The sequence below is a fragment of the Balaenoptera ricei genome, chromosome 18 (assembly GCF_028023285.1).
Source record: "Balaenoptera ricei isolate mBalRic1 chromosome 18, mBalRic1.hap2, whole genome shotgun sequence".
Lineage (NCBI taxonomy): Eukaryota > Metazoa > Chordata > Mammalia > Artiodactyla > Balaenopteridae > Balaenoptera > Balaenoptera ricei.
This window is the reverse complement of record NC_082656.1, coordinates 17,707,937-17,729,782: the sequence shown is the minus strand read 5'-3', so window position 1 is coordinate 17,729,782 and position 21,846 is coordinate 17,707,937.

Sequence of the window (21,846 nt, the reverse complement as noted above, 5' to 3'; positions counted from 1 at the left end):
TCTCTTTTTTCTCACATTTCACATTTTCTGTTTTAACTTTTGCTTTCCAGTATCTGTTTCATGTGGTGATGATGAGGGTGACAATGACAGAAAATGGTTACATAGCAATCACTGTGTACTAAGCACTGTTCTAGGTGCTTATGTATGTAACCTATGGAGGCCTGTTGTTATCCCCCTTTTATAAATGTACGTGTACTCAGACATTTTCTTTTGATTAAAATAGATTTTAATTCTGATTTTTATTCGCTTTTCACCCCAAGTTTTAGTTCCTTTCAAGTTTATCATTCTTAAACTTTTATTGCTAAAATTCTTTCTATTTTAAGGTCTATTGTCCATTATTTTCCATTTTCCTCTTATTTTTGTATTTTACTTGCTGAACTACATTTAATAATTATTTTCTTTTTTGCTGCCTTAGGTTTAATATTATTTGTGTATTTTAGTCCATCTTTTAAAAATTCTTCCTTCCATACAGGAGACTGAGAAAAAGTTAAACAGTAGCAGGGGGTCATATTCAGACAAATCCAGGAAAGAGCCAACATTATGGGGGTTGGGGGGAAGATGGGGTTGAGACTGTCCCAGGCTAAATAAAAGAGACCAAAGATAATTAACCAAATATAACTTGTGAACCTTGATTAGATGCTGGTTCTAGAACAGTAACAACAAAAAAATCCAACCCAGCTAGCAAAGACATTCTTAGGGCTATTGAGAAGATTTGAATGTGGACTAGAATGATTGTTTATTTTGCTAGGTGTAATAGTGGTATGAGAGTTGTGTAGGAGAATCCTTACCCTTAGGCCATGCATGAGAGAGATGGATAAAGGAAATATGGCAAAATGTCAATGATTATTGAATCTAAACAAGAGATGTATAGCTGTTGACTTTACTATTCCTCAAATTTTCTGTAGATTTGAAACTTTTTGTGATAAAAGAAAATACAAACTAAGCAAAAGGCCCTTGTTGATTATCTATTTTATATACAGTAGTATGTATATGTTAATGCCAAACTCCTGATTTATCCCTCCCCCCACCTTTCCCCTTTGGTAACCGTAAGTTTGTTTTTGAAGTCTGTGAGTCTGTTTCTGTTTTGTAAATAAAGTTCATTTGTATCATTTTTTTAGATTCCACATATAAATGATATCATTTGATATTTGTCTTTCTCTGTCTGACCTACTTCACTTAGAAGGATAATCTCTAGGTCCATCCATGTTGTTGCAAATGGCATTTTTTCATTCTTTTTTTATGGATGAGTAATCTTCCACTGTATATATGTACCACATCTTCTTTATCCATTCATCCATTGATGGACTTTTAGGTTGCTTCCATGTCTTGGCTACTGTAAATAGTGCTACAGTGAACATTGGGGTGCTTGTATCTTTTTGAATTATGGTTTTCTTTGGATAGATGCACAGGAGTGGGATTGCTGGGTCATATGGTAGTTCTATTTTTAGTTTTTTAAGGAACCTCCATACTGTTCTCCATAATGGCTGTACCAATTTACATTCCCACCAACAGTGTAGGAGGGTTCCCTTTACTCCACACCCATTCCAGCACTTAATAGACTTTTTGATGATGGCCATTCTGACCAGTGTGAGGTGATACCTCATTGTAGTTCTGATTTGTGTTTCTCTAATAATTAGCTATGTTGAGAATCTTTTCATGTGCCTTTTGGCCATGTGTATGTCTTCTTTGGAGAAATGTCTATTTAGATCTGCCCATTTTTTGATTGGGTTGTTTGTTTTTCTGATATTGAGCTGCATGAGCTGTTTGTATATTTTTAGATTATAAAAGTAATGCATGAGTATATGTTTATTATTAAAAAATACATTTTTTCCCTCCTGTGAATCTTCCACTTGGAATTCTAGTACTAATTCTATTCTTTGTGCAATCCCCTTGAACATGCTCCCTCATTCGTCTGGATCCTTCAAAGCAGCTCTACTACGCCCAGCTAAAAGGACTGAAAGGAAAGATAGGACCCCCATCACAGAATATTTGAAGTGGTTACTTACTAGGCCTGTATATGCATATTAAAATTCTCTGAGTTGTTATAGCAGCTGTTGCAACTGAAAATAATTCAGCAAACAGGATCATTTTCTGTGTAGTTTATGGGCTCAGGAACAGTCCAGAAGCATTGGTATTTGAGTTACTGTTAGCCTGCTCAGCCAATCTCCACATGTCACAGGCTGGTAATTTGATCTACAGCTCCCTTGAAGTGAATTTGCACTAAACACAGAAAGCTCTTTTTTTTTCTCCCTTTTTGCCAAACATTAAATGGACTTTTATGTGTCCTTTTTTCCCCTTACAAAATCGTGATTTGATTCAACAAAAATATTACACACCTTCCTGAGGGTTTCGTATCCTTTTCTCACAGCCACACATTTTCTGCAGCTGCCTGCTCTCTGTTCACCAGAAGGCCTGAGTCCCTAAGATGGGGAGAGACTGGCTTTGAATATAGCTGGGCCTAAGAAAGCACAGATGGCACTGAGAAAAATATCTTCCAATGACTTTTCCTTTCAAGACTCTGGAAGTCTGCTGCTTCTCAGTGCTCTTATCATTGCTGCGAAGTTTTGATTTTTACAATCTCCAGTGGTGGCTTTCCAGGTGAATTAGAGCTGAAGCTGAAAGAGCCTCCTCTATTTAGAGAGCTGGAGGAGCCCTCTTCAGGAAGGAAGCAGCCCCACCTGGCCTCTCCTGACCACCTTCCAGCAGCCAGGGCCAGGGGCGTGTCTGATGATGGAGACATTTGGAACCACGTCAGCAATGGAAGCTGGCGCTGTTTATTCCATCTGCAGATATGTGGATTGTGGTGGGTAGGGCAGAAGGCCTGATGATGCCATTGACTCACCACCGTGCAATAGGTAGCCTGCTTTCCAGCCACTTTGCATGATATCCAGACTTCCTGGCAGTAAGACTGGTGGTTCATAGAGCCTGAAGCAGCACCTCTGAGCTCAATTGCTTCCAGTTTTTAATGATACCCTAACCAGAGGTTGAAATACCTAAGATAATAGTAGTCACAGTGATGTGCTTGGGTTACTGAAAACTGAAATTTGTTTTTTGCTGAAGACAGTTTGTCAGACAATTTAGTAACTTTTGTATCAGTAATATGAGGAGTCCTGTCTATCTAATTAGCCAGTTGTACTACAAGGGAAGATTAAATAGCTGTCTTCAGAGTCACTGAGTTCTTATAACATTTTAAGTTAAAATCCAATACTTTCTTCCCTAGAGACATCTAAACTTATTTGATCCAAGTTCAGGGATGACAAAAGCCATTGTGGTTTAGATGATACCTGTTTATGATTGACACAAATAAATAGTCACAAGTGTACATAATCTTGAGTTGTGGGATCTTGCTGTCCATCTGAAAGGCCATTGCATAAATCACAAATCTGTGCTTGTCTGGGGCACCCAAGTGGGGGGAAGTGGGAGTTTAGATTAGGATGGATGAACTTCAGGGTTCAAGCCACATACACACGATATCCTAATAAACAAAAGCACCAACTACTGTAATCTACTTCTTGATTTTTCAGGACAGAGATTGATTATGAAGAAGGCAAAAAAAAAAAAAAAAAAAAAAAGGAAGAAAGAAAGAAAGAAAAAATCAACTCAGAAAACCAACCAAACAAAAAACAAAACCAGATATTTGATTATAACATTAATTTTGTGATCATTTCAAAGGGAGTATATAAGAGACATTAACTGGGTTCTAACTCTGGAACAGACAAGTCTCTGGCTTTGAACCCAACTCTGCAGAATGATGTCCCCCAGAAGGCCTTGCTTGTGCCTTGACACTTGACAGCCAATACCTGAGGAGTAGGTTTTTCTGAATCTTTCCATGGACACATCTTGGAGGGCAGGCTCAGTGATCCTGGCCTTGCTCATGCCCTTACCAAAAGGAAGAAGGCAGTTTGAAGACTCCCCCAAACACTTAATGGAATTTTGGGATAAAATATTTAAAAGGTTAAAAAGCCTTTTTATAAGGAGGGAACTTCTGGTCTCCCTGTGGAAGATGACCAAATGCTATTAAAATATTCCCATTTCTGGTGAGTTAATCAATCCCCAAATATTTATAGCATGCCTTGCACGGTCAAAATCTGGATCCAAAATTGCTCATTAGAACAATTTCATCTGCAGAAAGAACTTACCTACATCAAATGGCAAGGTCGTAACTACACACAAGAGCAAACTGCACAGCCCCATTTTAGCAAAGTGCCTGTTTGCAGCTTGCTGTGGGGGGGAGTGTCCTCCAATCCAGACACTATACTAAGAAATTAGGTAATTCAATGACAATAATAATTTTAGCTGCAGCTTAAGGGAACTTTACAGCTTTAAAACAGGAAATGGAAAACAATAAGTAAGAAACTATAAAATAAATTGAGCAGACAGCTTTCTGTTACATTTTATACCCAGTGGTACATAGCATTTACTTTAGGAAATGACAGGCTTGTTTAGAAGGCCAGCAACTTCTGGAGTTTCCCTCTTTTTTTTTAATTGAAATGGAAGTGGGAGCAGTGTTGGATACACTTAAGGCTTAGTTTTTTATTTTTAAGTTTCTAATTAGGGAGCTTTAGTATGTGTCTAAAAGTTTTTTTCTTTTCCTTTAATATTTATGTGCCATCTCATGGCAAAATAAATCTTTACTGTTGATTTGAATCTGGGTATTATTAGCCATGTTTTATTAAATGATTACAGTTAGCCAGGCCATATATTAAACACTACAATGCATTAGCTTATTTAATTAATTTAACATTATGATGTAGGTATTATTATTATCCACATTTTACAGATGAGGAAACTGAGGATCAGAAAAGTTATGCAGCTTGCCTAGGACACAGCTACTAGCAAGTATTGTACCAGGAACGCAGATCTACTTGTCCCCAGAGCCCAAGATCTTAATCTATTCTGCTTTTATTCTATATCATGAATTTCACAATCTGAAGTTTGGGAACTCCTGGGAAGCCATGGGACAATGTTTAAGAAATATTTAAGGGTGCTGTATACATTGCAACTCCCATGTTGAATCATGATTTCTTTTAAATAAAGTTTCTTTAAAATAAATGCGAGAGGGGTCTCTGACTAATGAACTCAGATCTCCAAACTGGCTGAAATTGTCACGTGCTATTCCTCCAACATTTGGGCTTTAATAGACGAAGTGTGAGTGACCACTCCCTTCCCTGGGCTTCAAGGACTTTAAAAATGTCCTGCCTGCCCTCAAAGTTAGAGAACTCTGATTTTCAGCATTGGTGGTGTGTGTTATCTGAATGGCAAGGGTCAGGGTGTAGGGGGAAGATGATAGGATCCGTAGTCTAAAGAAGATCTGGGAATCCTAGTAAACCCATTTCCTTAGAGTCTCAGTATTCTCACCTTTAATGGAAATGATATCAATACCTATTAAATCAGAGTGTTGCTAACATTAAATTAGACAATGCATGTGAGTGAAGTTTATGGGTTACTGTTTTTAGAGGTATTGAAGGTCTCCTCTACTGTTTGACCACATGTGGGCTGGTACTTAATATCCTCTCTTTCTAAGACCTGTTAAAGTCTTTTCTTTTTTTTTTTTGTCTGGAAGTGCTCTATCCTTCAGGATCCTGGCAGGAAACAGATGGTGCACTCATACTGGGAAGAGTTTAATAAAGGGACTTATTACAAAGGTGTGTGCTGGATTTAGGAAAAGCACTGAGGGATGTTGCAGTACCCCAGTAGGGAGCCATTACCAACCCTAAGTCTGAAGGGGCGAGCAGAAGGAGTGTTTACCAGAACCTAGAGTTTTTGGAGAAAACCGTCTGACAGGAACTGTGGCCTTTGGTGGAAGGATGCAGTCAAGCCACAGAAAACTACCAGGGAGAGATCTTGGGGAAAAAAATTTCCTGACCTCACTTTTTTCCCTTGCTTTGATCTCCTGCAGGTACTTACCACTGGCTGAATCCAAGCGGAAGCCAGAAAGGAAGGGAACTCTTGATGAAGTCCATACAGGTCAGTTCCCAAGGCAGAGAGCAGAGGAGAAGAGTGGAAAGTGGATCTGGGCAAGCAGAAGGTATGGAGCACAGCCTCATGGCCTTCCAAACATGTTAACCAATAATCTTTATCACTCTGGTCAGATTTGGCTGAATCAACGGTAATGCAAAATTATGTTGTCTTTAGTGGCTCTACCTCCCCTTCTGTATTTTCTCCATTTTTAGAAACGTTCACTCTTCACTTCCAATCTGTCTTGTGTTCTTTTACTCCTCTAAGTCTTCTTGTGAAAAAAATGAACACAAGAAATTAATTCACACACTTAAATATCTTATGCCTAATTTTTATTTTTAAAAATGTATACTGATTTTCACTCCTGGGATGGCTAATTTGCTACCAAACTGACTTCAGATGAAAAATACAAAGAACTACCTGAAGGCACTGGAAAGTGAATAAATGCAAGAAGATTAGGGAGGGTGGTTAGCACTTGAAAGGACAAGACAAGGAATTCCTTCCCTTATTTATAGTTTTTTTAGCTTAAGAGTAGGCTGTAGGCAATGTCCATAGTCTTTCTGGCCTGAAGAACTAGAGGAACGAGTTGAGAGCAGCTACAGCCATTGAAAAGTGAGGGGGAAATCTCTAAAAGGAGAGAGTCCAAGAGGCGAGCCCTAAATTCTGTGTATAAACTTCCCAAATTCTTGGCTGATCCCTGAACCATGAATGTATGTGGCAGACTACAAGCAGCTCTGTAAAGGGTAAATGAACAAACTGAGATAAAAGCTGTTGCTCGAGAAACAGAGTACTTTTTAATTTATTTTTTTGCAAGTTTGCCAAAACAAAAATATCATACTCTTTGGGAGAAGTATAATATAATTCAGAGTCCTCACAAGAAATCATCTACAATATCCAGGATACCATCCAGAGTTACTGACACACACAAGAACAAGAACGGTGTTCTTGACCTATTCTTAAGAGAAAATATAATCAGTATAGATCAATCCTGAGGTGGCTCAGGTATTAGAATTATCAGACATGCATTTTAAAGCAGCAGTTCTAACAGTAATTAGGGGGAAATTTATATCTTTAAGGGCTTGTATTAGAAAAGAAGAAAATTATAAATTAATGATCTAAGGTACTAACCTTAGAAATCTAGAAAGACAGAGCAAATTAAACCCCAATTCAGTAAAAAGATGGAACCAATTAAGATTACAGAAATCAATGAAACTATGTTGGTTACAAGAGATGCACTTTAAATATAAAGACAGATGTAAAGTTGACTTTTGAAAAGATAGAGAAAATTAATAGACCCATAGCTAGACTGACCAAGAAAAAATGAGCGAACACAAATCACCAATATCAGGAATGAAAAAGAGGATTAACTACAGATCCCATGGAGATATAATAAGACAATATGATGACTACTCTTTTCCTCTGTGATTCCTGGGCTCTAGGATGCCAAAGTGCCCTGTCAGCAGTCATAACTTATAGTTCAATGGGACTCTTGCTCTGTCTTCTGGCAAGAATGTACTTTTCAAGGGCCAATGCCTCCAGCTCTGCGGAGCCCAGAATTGTGGGGATGGGAAGGACAAAATCCCCCAGTGAGTCATTGGAAGTTATGGCAAATGGGGTCTCTCTGGTTTCCCCCCTTGGTTACACATTTGGAACACAGAAACATTTCAGAGCTTTTTGGTTGTGGATATTTGGGTACAGGAATACTGTCACTGAGAACTCTCCTCTGAAATGCCTTCTGTAAATACTGGTCCATCTCCCTCATCACTATAACCTGGTTTCCACGTCTTTTTTCCCTCTGTCCATGTAACATGCCTCAAAGCAGACCCTTTGCTTAAATAGTTTATCTACTTGCTCCCCTACCACTTCTGGAGGGGAGAAAGTGAGTAGAGTGGGGGAAAGAGCTGGGTTTATCTGCAGGAATATAGTTAATGCTCACTACATGCTCGTTCCCCTGTATTTCCCAGTCATTTTTGCAGTTAGTCTGGCCCATGTGATTAGTTCTGCTCAATGGACTGTGGGTGGATCTTCTGAGTTGAAGCAGTTAAGAGCCAGTGTACCTCCTCCGTGGCGCTCTTGCCCTGGTATGGCCACACTGGAGGCCACATGTTAGAGATAGTGCAGCTATGAGATGAAGGAGGCCTACCTAACACGTATAAACTAAACCTTTATTATGCTAAGCCTCTAAGATTTTGGTTTATTTGTCGTGGTTGTAAGTGTTAATTACCTTGATTAATAAATCTATTCTCTCCACACCCACCAATCAATAAACATTTTAGGACCCTAATTGTAAATGTGTTTATACTTGGAAAAAGATTAGTCAATCAAGACTTTATTGAGGGTTACATGCACTTAGGATTATGCCAGGTGTTTCACTATTGAGTGCCCACTCTGGGTATGTGGAACCCTCTTTCCTGGTGGTTGTGGCCTTTCTGGACCAGATAGAAGTTAAGATATTTTAAAAAAATTCCAGGTCAGCTTATTCAATTCTTACCAGGGCTTGGAGAAGGTTATAGCCTGCCCAGATATGCAGAGAATGTACAGTGCTACATATTCAGGGTTCTTCTTTGGCTGACTTTCTAATCCCTTCTAAGTCCCATTCCTAAAACTGGAACATCACCAGTTAATCTCTTAATGTATGTACATGTACATGTACATGTACATCTTACTATGTATTCTCTGTCTAGCCCTGAGTATTAATACTGCTGTCATAACAGTCTTGGGGTTAATTTACGTGCAGTTCCTACTGCTGTGGTCTTTGGTTCCTCCTTTAGTCTCTATCGTATCAGTCTTTCGCTTTGAATCCACACTTTGTGGCCTCATCCTTACAACTTCTCTAATTTTCTCTTTATCCTATTATTAAATAAAAGTTAATAACTCTATAATCAGGCCAGTAGAATCCAGCAGCAGGCACAGATGTTGGGTGGTTTAAATGTGTGATTTTGTGTCCAACTGTGAAATAGGTTTTTTTCCCTCTTCACAGATGAGGAAATGGAAGCTCAGTGAGGACACAAGAGAAATGTGATGTGATTCTCATAGATACAATCTAGGTAGAGAAACAATATGGATATGAGAGAAGTTTTTAATAATAGCAATATTTGTATACTGTAAACAACTATATCTTGCTAAGAGAAATTAAAGAACACCTGTATAAATGTGGAGATAATACTGTATTCCTGAAATGGGAGACTCAATGTTTTTAAGTTGTTAATTTTCCCCAAATTGATCTATAGATTCAAAGCAGGCTTTTTCTTGAGTAGAAATTAAAGCAGCTGATTCTAAAATTCATATAGAAATGCAAAAGATTTAGAATAGTCAAACAACTTTGAAAAAGAACAAAGCTGGAGGACTCCCATTACCTGATTTCAAGACTTACTATAAAGCTACTATGATCTAGATAGAGTAGTAATGGTGTCAAGATGGACAAATATGTCAATGGATATAATGGAAAAACAAGTCCACATGTATATGGTCAATTGATTTTTGATAAAGACACAAAGGATTTAGTGGAGTAAGAGTGGTCTTTCCAACAATTGGTGCTGGAACAATTGGACATCCATATGCAAAAAAAGAAAAAAAAAACCCTTTGATCTGAACCTTGCAACATATATAGACCAAAAAAGGATCATAGACTTAAATGTGAAATCTAAAAGAATAAAATTTCTGGAAGAAAACATAAAAGAAAATTTTGGTGCTCTGGCATTAGGCAAAAATTTCTTAAATTTCATATCAAAGGCATGATCCATAAAATAAAAACATATAAAAATTGGACTTCACCAAAATTAAGAACCTCTACTCCTTAGAAGAGAATAAAAAAACCAGCTATGAAATTTAGAATCAGGAAGAAAATATTTACAAATCACATATCTAATAAGAGATTTGCAAACAGTACATAAAGTAGTAAGAGAAAAAGCAAAATTTTTCAATTAAAAATAGGCAAAAGATTTAAACTGGCACTTTACCAGAGAAAACATCAGATGGCAAATAAATATATTAAAAATGCTCAATATCATTATTTGTTACAAGCAAATTAAAACCATAATGAGATACTGTTACACACCTAGTAGAATGAAGACTGACCGTGGCAAGTTGAGGATGTGGAGCAACCAGGAACCCTCATACACTGATGATGGATATGTAAATTGTGCAACCATTTGGAAAATAGTTTGGTAGTTTCTTAAAAAGCTAAACATATACCTACTATATGACCCAGCCATTTTACACCTGTGTATTCACTGAAGAGAAATGAAAGTATTTGTCTGTATAAACACTTGTACATGATTATTCATAGCAGCTTTATTGTAACAGTGAAAAACAAGAATCAACTCAAATGTCCATCAATAGATGAATGGACAGATTACAGTATGGTGTATCTATGCAATGGAATACTTAGCAATAGAAAGGAATGAACTATTGATACATGCAACACATGAATGAAATTCGACATAACAGATGAAAATGAGTCCAAACTGTATGACTCTGTTTATGTAAAAATCTGGAAAATTCAGGCTATTCCATAGTCACAGAAAGTAGATAGGTAGTCACCTGGGGATGTGGGGAGTGGGGAGTGGTGGGAGGGAAGGATTACCAATTACCAAGGGGCTTGAAGAAACTCTTGGGGGTGATGGATATGTCATCCATCATATTGTGATGGTTGTGGTGACAGCTGTGGTGACAGTTTCACAGGTTGTGGTGTGGTTGTCGTGACAGTTTCACAGGTGTATAATATGTCAAAACTTGTCATATTGTACATCTTGAATATGTACAGTTTATTGTACATCAGTTATACTTCAATAAATGTGTTAAAATAGCAATAACAATAGGGAATATTTATTGAGAGGCAGGAGATGATAGTAGAGAGACTGAGTCTGGAGCCAGAATGCCTGAGGTACCAATTGTGGCTTTTCCACTTGTTAGTTGTGTGACTTTGGATGGGTTAGCTCTGGACCTGTTTTTCTGTATACAAAATGGAGAAAGTTCCTGCCTTGGTGTGTTGTTGTGAGTCTTGTTAGTTCATTAATGTAAAGCCCTTATGGTATTCCCTGGCATGTAGAAAGTACTTAACAAATATTAAGAAATCACGTGCTGGGCACTATGCTGAATGCTTTATAAGAATTATCTCATTTAAGCTTAACAATCCTATGAAACGAGTACTAATATTCTTATTTTACAAGTGAGAAAACTGAGGTACCAAGAGAATGTATAACCTTGCACAGGAGGCAAGTAGCAGAATCCAGATTTGAATAAAGGCAGTCGAATTCTGCACACTTTTAATCCTATGAATAAGTGTTAACAGATGGGGCACTGACGCAAGTGCTAATAAGAAAGTTGTCCATACACTGTCCCTGTTTTCTAGGATGTTATTATCTGAGATATGTGAAACTATTGAAGACCAACATATTTGGGCAGCTTTATGTGAGTTCCTCATGTAATTACTCCTGGCAACTGGCTCAGTGCTCACCAAACCTGTTTCTTCTTCCTGGGCACGTGGTCAAACTGTATTTACCAGTCCTCCTGTATCTAGTAAGGTCATGTGACTAGTTCTTGCCAATGGAACATGAGCAAAAATGGTTGTGTCACTTCTAGGCCAAGGCAGGTAGGAATGGGTGGGCTTTCTCCATTCTCCACTTCCCTTATTCCTGCCGACTAAAACATGACCTGCAATGAACCACCTTTGATGTGTTAAGCCACTGACATTTTGAGATTTGAGACTGTTTATTATAGCAATTAGCATACTCTGACTAATGCATTACTCTTGTGCAATATACCTTTGCTGACATATTCCATCTCTACAAATTTCTGAAATGTAGGTCAAATACCTAGATCAATTCTATTGCTAGGAGATGGACCACAGAGAAATTACAGTAAAAGTTTAGTTAATAAAAATAATATATAGTTAATAGGAGATAATAGATATATGAACAGTACATGGAACCTAAGTGTTTCAATATTTAAATTCTTTCCAAAATTCCAATATTTAAATGTCCTTTATCTCACTCATGGTGGTTGAGTGGTGGCATGTGTTCTTGCTTCAAATTCCCTATTGGCTTTTGCCGTGTGTGCTCCCTGTTTCTTGGGGCTTCAGTCATGGCATCAACTCTAGGTATTCCAAGACTTACAAAAAATTGAATCATTCCTGGCCCTCTCAGATGCATTAATCGTCTTCCTTGGTTATTTTGAAACCTTCCATTCACATCTCAAAAACCTATTTAAAGGGACAGGTTGCTACCATCTGTTTTTCAACTGCCATTTTAACCCCCCTCCTTCTTGCTCATTGGAAGGTTTGCCTTCCACTCATTTTACCAACTTCCCCATCTGTGGTGTGTCTTCTCTCAGACCGTATCCTGTCTCAACTATGACAATTCATGGTCTGCTGACAGTCTTCTGGTTCCTGGCCAATTACAGCTGGTTCATGACTCCATTAATCTCCTGGCACAAGAGGCTTCTCTCTGTTTCCTAGGGCTTCCGAATGAGAGAAAAGAAAAGGAACATTTACTTACCCTGGTTTGAGGACCATCTGTGACAGCCTGAACATGTAGCATTACTTTTATGTTCCATCTCTCCCTTTTCTAGTTCTGGATTACGAAAAAAAAAGCCCAGAGACAGTACCTTTTGTTCTGCTTGAATTTGGGAGGTTTGGGGAGAGAACAGCTGTTCACAAAGCTGGACAGTGAAGTATCTCATGCCATTGTCATCATGGAGAAGGGGCTTGGTTCTGGGCATCTGGTTCTGCAAATCTGCTGTTTTTGGCAGAAGGTGATCACTTATCATAGCATTCCAGGGGCTATCTATGAAGGAACATGGATGGGAGATTTGGTCCTCTGGTCTCATACTCTCATTTTACTGATGAGGAAACTGCGTCTTAGAGTCAGATGGAGAGCTCCTCAGAGTGTGGTCCTCAGGCTGGTGCCGGTCTGAGAACCACTTACTACTGGTTGGTATAGGTACAGAAAGCAAAAGTAAGAAGCATTTAGTTAAAATAAATAAGCTACAAGGATACATTGCACAGCACAGGGAATATAGCCAATATTTTATAATAACTTTAAATGGAGTATAATCTATAAAAATTTTGAATTACTATGTTGTACACCTGAAACTAATATAATATTGTAAATCAATTATACCTCAATTGAAAATAAATAAAGAAAAATGGAAAAAAGAAGCATTTAGAAACTTTTATAGTAATTTGAGAGAGAAATTTTAAGTCGATTGACACTAATAGTTTAAAGAACTAGGCTTATATTATATACGCCTCTTAAAAATTCTTGTATATTTAATGTATTTTATTTTTTATAACAAAATTATTTTTAGAACAATTTTAGATTTACAGAAATATTGAGAAGATAGTACAAAGAGCTCTCACAGCGTCTGTCCAAGTTTCCCCTATTATTAATATATTACATTAGTATGGTGCATTCATTACAATTAGTGAACTCATATTGATACATACTTAACTAAAGTTCATATTTTATTTATACTTCCTTAGTTTTTAACCTAATGTCCCTTTTCAATCCCAGGATCCCATCTAAGCTCCCACATTACCTTTTGCTGTCATGTCTCCTTAAGCTCCTCTTGGTGGTGACTATTTTTCAGACATTTGTCGGTTTTGATGACTTTGACAGTGTTGAGAAGTAGTGGTCAGAAGTTTTGTGGAGTGTCTTTCAATTGGGATTTGTCTGATGTGTTCTCATGATTTAATTGGGCGTGTGGGTTTTTGGGAGGGAGACCAGAGAGGTAAAGGGCATTTTCATCACATCATGTCAAGGCTACATATTGTCAACATGACTTATTACTGTTGATGTTGACCTTGATCATGTGGCTGAGGTGGTGTTTGTCAGTTTTCTCTACTGTAAAGTTATCTTCTCACATCTCCCTTCCATATACTCTTTTGAGGGAAGTCACTATATGCAGCCCACACTTAAGGAAGGGAGAGTTGTAATTTATTTTATTGTACTTTATGAAAATATAGTTTGTGATATATATTAAACATATATAGTGTGTGATATAAAAATATAGTTGGTTTGTGATAGATTGAAAATGAAAAAGGTCTTTCACCTCTGATCATTTGAGAAGCCCTGCTCTAAAAACCTGCTTAAGGGCACAGATGAAGCACTGGAACTGAGCCCAGTGCTCATGGACGTGTTGGCTCCAATCCCAGCTCTCTTCATTCCCCAGAGCCCAACTTGAGTATCCATCTTATTGTGGAGCCAAGAGCCAAGGTGGCTCTGTAATACCATAGACTACTCCATGATATTTCCATGGATCTTAAAAAGGGCTTCAAGTCTTAGTGAAGTTTCTGGAATGTCAGTCTCACTGTGCCTTGAAATGTTACCTCTGAGCTATTGTTTTAGGTCAGGTTCAATGGCAAACAGATACTGAGATGGAGATTAGCACTCAGGATATTTATTCAAAGTGAGGAGAATGGTATTGGGCAGAAGGAGAAGTTGAAGGGCAAAACAGTCGAAACAAAGGCTCTCATCAATGATATGGGGAGCACTGGATCTGGGATGACCATTCAGAATTGCGCTAAATTTAGGCAGAGAGACCAGGCTTTGAACACCCACACTGACCAGGTGTTGAATGCTGTCTGTCTTTGGGAAGGAGGTGTAACCTTGGGAGAGGTTGCTCCCGTAACCCGGGGACATAACCTAGAAAGGGACTTAGCTGTGCCATCAGCAGCCTATACTTCTGGCAGCTAGGGGAATGAGCTAATGGGGAGATCTGGATGACACCCCACAGCACTTGTTATAGATACCATTACTGTTTTTATTTCTTTTGCCTTTGTGTTGTGTCTAGATTCTAGGAATCAGAAGGTCGTTTGCTACACTCCTCCTTGCATTGTTAGCTGTCTCTAGTGCCTGAATGCACTAATTGTACTTTGGCTATGGATGAGGTAATCCAGCAAAGGAATGCTGGGAAGAGAGGCCATATGAGAAGGTTAGTGTGGGTGTAAACACAATGCAGAGGATTTGTATTTGTGCAATCTGCCTGCTTCTATGATTCATCTGGGGCTGTGCACCCTCATAATCAGCAGGCTCCAGTGAACTAGTGTTGCTTTCTAAAGAAAAATTAAAGCTGAATTTCAGCAGGGAGGAAGGCATATGCCCAACAGTAATGAGTGCAAACAAACACACAATACCAGGGAAGCCATATAGAATAAAGCTACGGAAAGATTTTTATAATTTTTTTTCAGGGAAAGGGGTGTAAGTGACAGAATTGTTTTAATTGGTCAAGAATTTGTCTCTCCAGTCACTTGTCTCTCATAGGATCTCAAGCTTGCTCTTTCCCACCCATTTTGAATGGGGGTGAGACCAAGGGAATTTTAATTACAGGGCAAAAGGTGGAATTTGAAAGCAGAGCAAATTTGGTAAAAGTAATTCTTATGTAAAAAAACATGCTTCCTGTACTTGGCATCTTGCTTCCCCAACTCTGCCTGATGTTCATTTCTTCTATTCCTTGCAGTTTGCATTTAGACATGCATCTTCCCTTTCAGCTTCACCGTGGATTGGAGGATGCTTAGCATGAATGAACTCAACCTGGTTGATAGGATAATCTTATACTTAGATAAGGGGACTCAAAGGAAAAAAAAAAAACCCTTTCCCTCAAAGAGCCTTTTCCACCAGCAGCCTCAGGACATGGCACCCACCATTTGGATTATATGTAGCTGTGAGGCAGAAAAGGGTTAAAGGACTCAGAAAGCATTACAATGGATTTTTTTTCCTCTTGAGATAGCAGAATGTGAACCACCATTTCTGCATAATAACCACAGACATGTAATATTACCTAACTGAGCTCTTTCTAGGTTCTGGACACTGTGTTAAGCACTTTATAGGCATCATCTCATTTTATGTTCATAATGTTGTGACTATTATTACAAACCCCTCAACACAGATGATGAAACTAAGAGTTGCAGAGGTTAGGTAAGTTGCCTAAGTGTGGAGATGGGATTCAAATCTAGGTGTTGGATGCCTTTGCACCACTTCCTGTGTTGCTTCAGTAGCCATGAAATTGGGAAGGGGGAGTGGTTTGAATAGGAAAACAGGACGTGTGCTCAGAATGGCTTCCTAGGGAAAAGGTCTTCTGAGGAACATCCTACTGTAAGCTCCTTCTTTTAGCTCAGGCCATTTTCTTTTAGTCCTAAAAGGAGAGACCAAAGGGACAGTTGAGATCTGAGAGTCAGGACCTTAAGACTGAATTTGGAAACTCTTATATTGATCTGTCAGTTTGTGACATGAAGGTGGTGATGGAGGCCCATAGGTGTGGATAAGATTGTCCAAGGAGAGAAGGTACAGCAGAGGTTAAAGGTCACAAGCTGGATTCCTAGAAACCAACACTTCAGGGCAGTGTAGAGGAAGACAAACCAATAGGAAGGTCCAAAAGGAAGAGTCACTTTTGCTGCAATCATCTACGACAGGGTGGTGTGTGGTCACTTAGGAGAGGGTGGTGTGTGGTCATCCAGAACAGGGTGGGGTGTGGTCATCCAGGAGAGAGGAGCCATCAGAGTGGAATGATGCAAAGCTGTTAGGTTAGGTGACATCTCATCTTCTAATCGAGGAGAGAAGGAAGGGAAGATGGGAGGAAAGGCAGATACATTAGAAACTGTAGAGAAGACAAAGTTAGGGAAGGTTATGTCAGGGCCCATATATTCTTAAGGAAGTATTATAGAATGTTCTTTGGGCTCTCTGGCTCAATTCCTTCCTTCCCAAAGCATCCTTTCAATAGTTCCTCTCATGCTGTGCATGAGCAGGAGCCCCTCAACCACAGGGTAACCCTGCTGCGGACCTGCCAAAGTCATGATGCCTTGTCAGGGATAGGTGCATCTGAGCCTCTGTCAGACCACTGGTGACAGTGGTTGCACCACATGGCCCTCTTGGGTGGTTTTTCATCCCCTGAGGATGTTCTCCAAACTTTCTTGGAAAACTTTCTCAGAAAACTGGGTGATTTCACCTTTTGTCTATTGTCTTAGACAGAGCTCATTTCTATCCAAGTTTGGGTTCACTGCCAGTGGAGCATCGAGGGACAGGTGGCATGTGGATATTCAGCTGACTTCTCTTTTAACTGAGAACTTGGGCTGAAGGAAACCCTTGTGGATGCTAAAGTGGTCAAGTGTTGGCAAATTCATGGTAAACACGGTCTAAGATCAGACTCCTGTGAGATATTCGAGATCTGTGCTTCCTGAGTGCTCACCTCCCAGAGGTCTTCCTTGCTCTTCAATGTTCTGGTGCCTACTAGAACTTTCCTGCTTCATTTATGTGACTGCTAGTTGAATATTCTGTTCTTTGAAAAGATATGAAACACATAAGTCAGTGTAGTAGGATCTTTCTCATAATTTTTACCAGATTTATATTTCTTGCTCCCAGTAATTCAGGTTATAACTGACTTAGTCTTTCCAAGGAAGTATACCCATAGCTCCATCCCCATGGCTAAAACAAGTCAATCCCCTGAGTCTTTCCTAATTACAAAATGCCTCTTGAAGTTTTAAAATTTGTGAACAAAGCTCTTCTTTCCACAGCTAGAGATATACCCATAAGACAGCTGTCTTGGAGAAATCTGATTTAAATTTGAAGCAAATTATAAAATATCAGTATAAGATGTTTTCCTGGGAGCAGTCATTTAATGGAGGTAGGAAGAGATTACAGTAGTGGCTCAATGTTGGGTATTTTGCATACTCTATTCTAAGTCTATAACACCACTGGGCATTGTTCCATTTTATTGCACAGGAAACTGGGTCACAAAGAAGTTAAGAAATTAACCCGGGTCCCCTGGGGTTAATTATGTTAATTAAGTGGCAGTGCTGGATTTCAGATCTTGGTTTATCTGCCTGCAATATCTGTGCTCTTTCTATTACCCAATAGTTCTCTAACTTGACATAAAATCTTTTGAGAGATTTGTTTAAAAAGCAGATTCTACCCGATCCAGGGGTTCTAATTCAGCAGGACTGGAGTAGGGTCAGGAATCTATTTTTTTTTCTTTTAATTTTATTTATTATTTTTGGCTGTGTTGGGTCTTCGTTTCTGTGCGAGGGCTTTCTCTAGTTGCGGCGAGCGGGGCCCACTCTTCATCGCAGTGCGCGGGCTTCTCACTGTCGCGGCCTCTCTTGTTGCGGAGCACAAGCTCCAGACGCGCAGGCTCAGTAGTTGTGGCTCACGGGCCCAGTTGCTCCGCGGCATGTGGGATGTTCCCAGACCAGGGCCCGAACCCGTGTCCCCTGCATCGGCAGGCAGATTCTCAACCACTGCACCACCAGGGAAGCCCCAGGAATCTATTTTTAAAAAGTGCCTTCAGTGATTCTGTTGTACAGCTTGTTGGGAAATACTGGAGGGTAAAACAATAAAGGGAGGCAACAAGGATAGATGGTGGGTTCCCCTCTTTGATAGTTTGGGGGCAAGCCCACACACCCCCTGAGGCTCACAGCCTCTCTAGGCCTGGCCAGTGTTCTCCGACTCCAAAGGTTGGGGGATTCTCCTTGAGCTCTGCTAGAGGAACTTGCACTAAGGCAAGGCTTCCCAGCATGGAGGTCCAAAACTGGCCCAGAAGTTTTCAAGTTAGAAATGTAGTTCCTGTTATCTTCTTCCAAAGGAAGCACCACTTACAACCACGCTCTAAGCCCAGAAATGGGATCTTCCTCACCTCTGTTTTCTTAGTGTCTGGCACAAGTATCTGGCATGTAGTGGGTGCTCAGTGTACACTGGGTCATGCGGGGTGGTGGGCGTGCTAGTGTCCAGTCCTGGTAGGTAGGGCTGAGGGCTTACATTTTTAAATATCTCCTGTTTGGAGGCTACACTCAGTTTGGGGAGCCACCCCTCTGGCATGTAGCTCTGAGGAGGGCATAGCTGAGAGTGCAGATGTAGCCAGTTTTCTAAGGTACACAGTGATGAGTGTGTGATAGCCTTTTTTCCTTCATAATGTTTTATAAGTTGAATCTCATTTACTTGTGGGAAAGCCCCATGGAGATTAAATTTCTAATCTAGTCAGCCTGTAATTATTTCTTTACTTTGGCCGATTACTGATATTTCAGGTGGCTCCCTCCCAATTCAGAGTCAGCAGTGAGTATCATTAACTTGCCTTCTAGTATTTCTCCCAGATCATTAGTATGAGATGAACAATCAGGAGATTCCAAGAGCCTGAAGCTTAATCAAAGAATCGTGTCTTCTTGTTCTGAGATAGCGTCACATGTTCCACAGCTCTAATTTCCATGCCTGCAAACCTCTAGTGCTCAAGTGAAGGCCTTTGATGATTTTCAATAATGTGATTCCATGTTTTATAGGATCCCATGCCTGCCCCCTGGCTCCAGCTGTACATTATATTTAAAGCAAACCGCTGATGCGGAGGAGACACGAGATAACTCACCAACCTGATATTCAAAACTTTATCATATGTACAAACTCCAGGTCCATGTTGTCCGGAAAACTGAAAATGGTTCAGGCACAACTTAATAAAAGAGTTGGATGGAAGGCATCAGGAAGTTGTAGTCGCTACAGTGGCCTGGCAGGGCCCCCAAAAGCGGCAGCAGTAATATTTTAGCAAAATAGGGGCTCCAAGGAGACTGGACGTCTTCCTCCCTCCTTCCCTCCCTCCCTTCCTTTCTCTCACAAACACTTCTTAAACTGCCCCCCCCCACCGTATTCCAGCCACTGCACTAAGCCCCTGAGAATACAAAGAAGCAAATGACATGGCTTTTGCATTTTGAGAGCTTAAGGCTCACTAGAGCTAACAGTTTGTCCAAGTGGAGCTGTGAATGGAGCACCGGTTTTCTGAGCCATCGTTTCTGCATCACTGACCCCTGACCTGGAGGCTGCTCTGATGCAGACTGAAGTGGCAGGAGGTGCTTGAGTGCTGCTCTCCTGTATCACACGCCCCCCTCCCTCCAGCCCTCCCTTCTATCCAAGAATTTCCTCAGTTAGATCACAGCTGGTTCTTGGTTTATGGGAGCGTGGCAGAGGGGAGGGGGTTCAGAAGGGTCTCATTTCAGAGTCACTTTTCTTTGGGAAGATTGGACCATGATTGCTGTGCAGTCAAAACAACTGCAACTCTGAGTGCTCATGGGTTTGAGGATGTGTAGCCACTGATTCTATTACTTGGCTACTGGTGGCTGGTGGTGATAAAGACAAAGAGAGAAGAAAACTTCATGTTGGAGAAATGCAGTGTTTGTAATGAGCAAAACCTTGTAACCTTGTATTTCTAAGAAATATCCAGATAAGTAAAATATTCAGTACACTGTGTGCTAGTTTGGTCCACACAGTGCCCGTTTGTTCATTCACTCATCCATTCACCCATCCATCATGGTGAGCATTGGGTTTGGAGCTGGGTGGACATGAGCTGCAGGCCCTGCTCAGTCCGGTGACTGGGAAACCGATGTTTCCAAACACTGGATCTGAGTGTCTTGGCATCATGAAGAAAAGGACTTGTGACTGCAGATGTCTGGTGGGTAGAGAAGGTGGCTCTTGGCATTTAATCTATGTTAAAAAACATTTTCCAATATCATTTTACCAACACCTCAGAGCTGTAAAATATGTTATGAAATTAAAAGAGAAAAATCAGAGAAGAAACTGTTAAAATGTAGAGTATTTTAGCTGAAAAACTCGGACATTAAAAAAAAAATTTTAATTTGGGACAACTTTGTCTCAAAGGAGGTTTAAAAAGTCTTAAAAATAATAGGAGCTCCAAAGTAAGTGGTCACTTACTATATACAGGGCTTACTATATGCTTATATTAAACTTATGATGCTTGGTAATTTTAAAAAGTTAATTATTTTGGCACTCTCTCACTTCGTCCCAGCTTACCCTTCCCCCTCCCCGTGTCCTCAAGTCCATTCTCTACGTCTGCATCTTTATTCCTGTCCTGCCCTAGGTTCTTCAGAACCAATTTTTTTTTTTTAAGATTCCAGAAGGGTAAGCTGGGACGAAGTGAGAGAGTGGCATGGACATATATACACTACCAAATGTAAAATAGATAGCTAGTGGGAAGCAGCTGCATAGCACAGGGAGATCAGCTTGGTGCTTTGTGACCACCTAGAGGGGTGGGATAGGGAGGATGGGAGGGAGACGCCAGAGGGAGGAGATATGGGGATATATGTATATGTGTAGCTGATTCACTTCGTTATAAAGCAGAAACTAACACACCATTGTAAAGCAATTATACTCCAATAAAGATGTTAAAAAAAAAAAGTTAATTATTTTGGGATAGAAAAAAAAAGTCTATTTGTTCCTCAACTCCAGTCACTCCAAAGCAGGAGATGGATTCTGCTCCCATCTTCCAATGCAAGCGAGTTTCCATTGGGTTGAGACCAAACTTGCACAATTTCAGCCTGAAATGATTACTTTCTGGAAATTTTCAGTGAGTGGAAACAGTCATGTAGAGGTGTGGATCTTGCTACCTGGATCAATAACTTTAGCTAGTTAAGATTCTCGCCGAGGAAAGTCAAGGAAGATCAAATTTCAAAGACCTAGCAAACCACTGGAAACTTCTTGCATGTGTATGTTCAAGGATCACTTTTATGATTTATAGAAATCAAAGCACTCACTGGAATATGAATAATAGCTAACATTTATTTGTCATTTATTATGCTGGCCACTACGCCAAGTACTTTATATACATTGACTCATTTAATCCTAATGACAACCCACGGGCAGGTACTATTATTTTTCCTTCTTTACAGATGAGAACATTGAGGCACAAAAAGCCTAAATTACAGAGTAGGATCAATGTGTCATTCACTTAGAAAATGAGTCAAGCACCATGTGTGTGAATAAATGTGAACATTCCTATTTCCTTGTCATTTCATTTTCCTTCTCAAGTTTGGTGTGTTTTCTGCATCTTCAAAGGATGTTGGTGACTTCTAAGTCCTTTGAAGAAAAGTCAAAATTTGAATGCAGAAGACGGTTTTGAAAC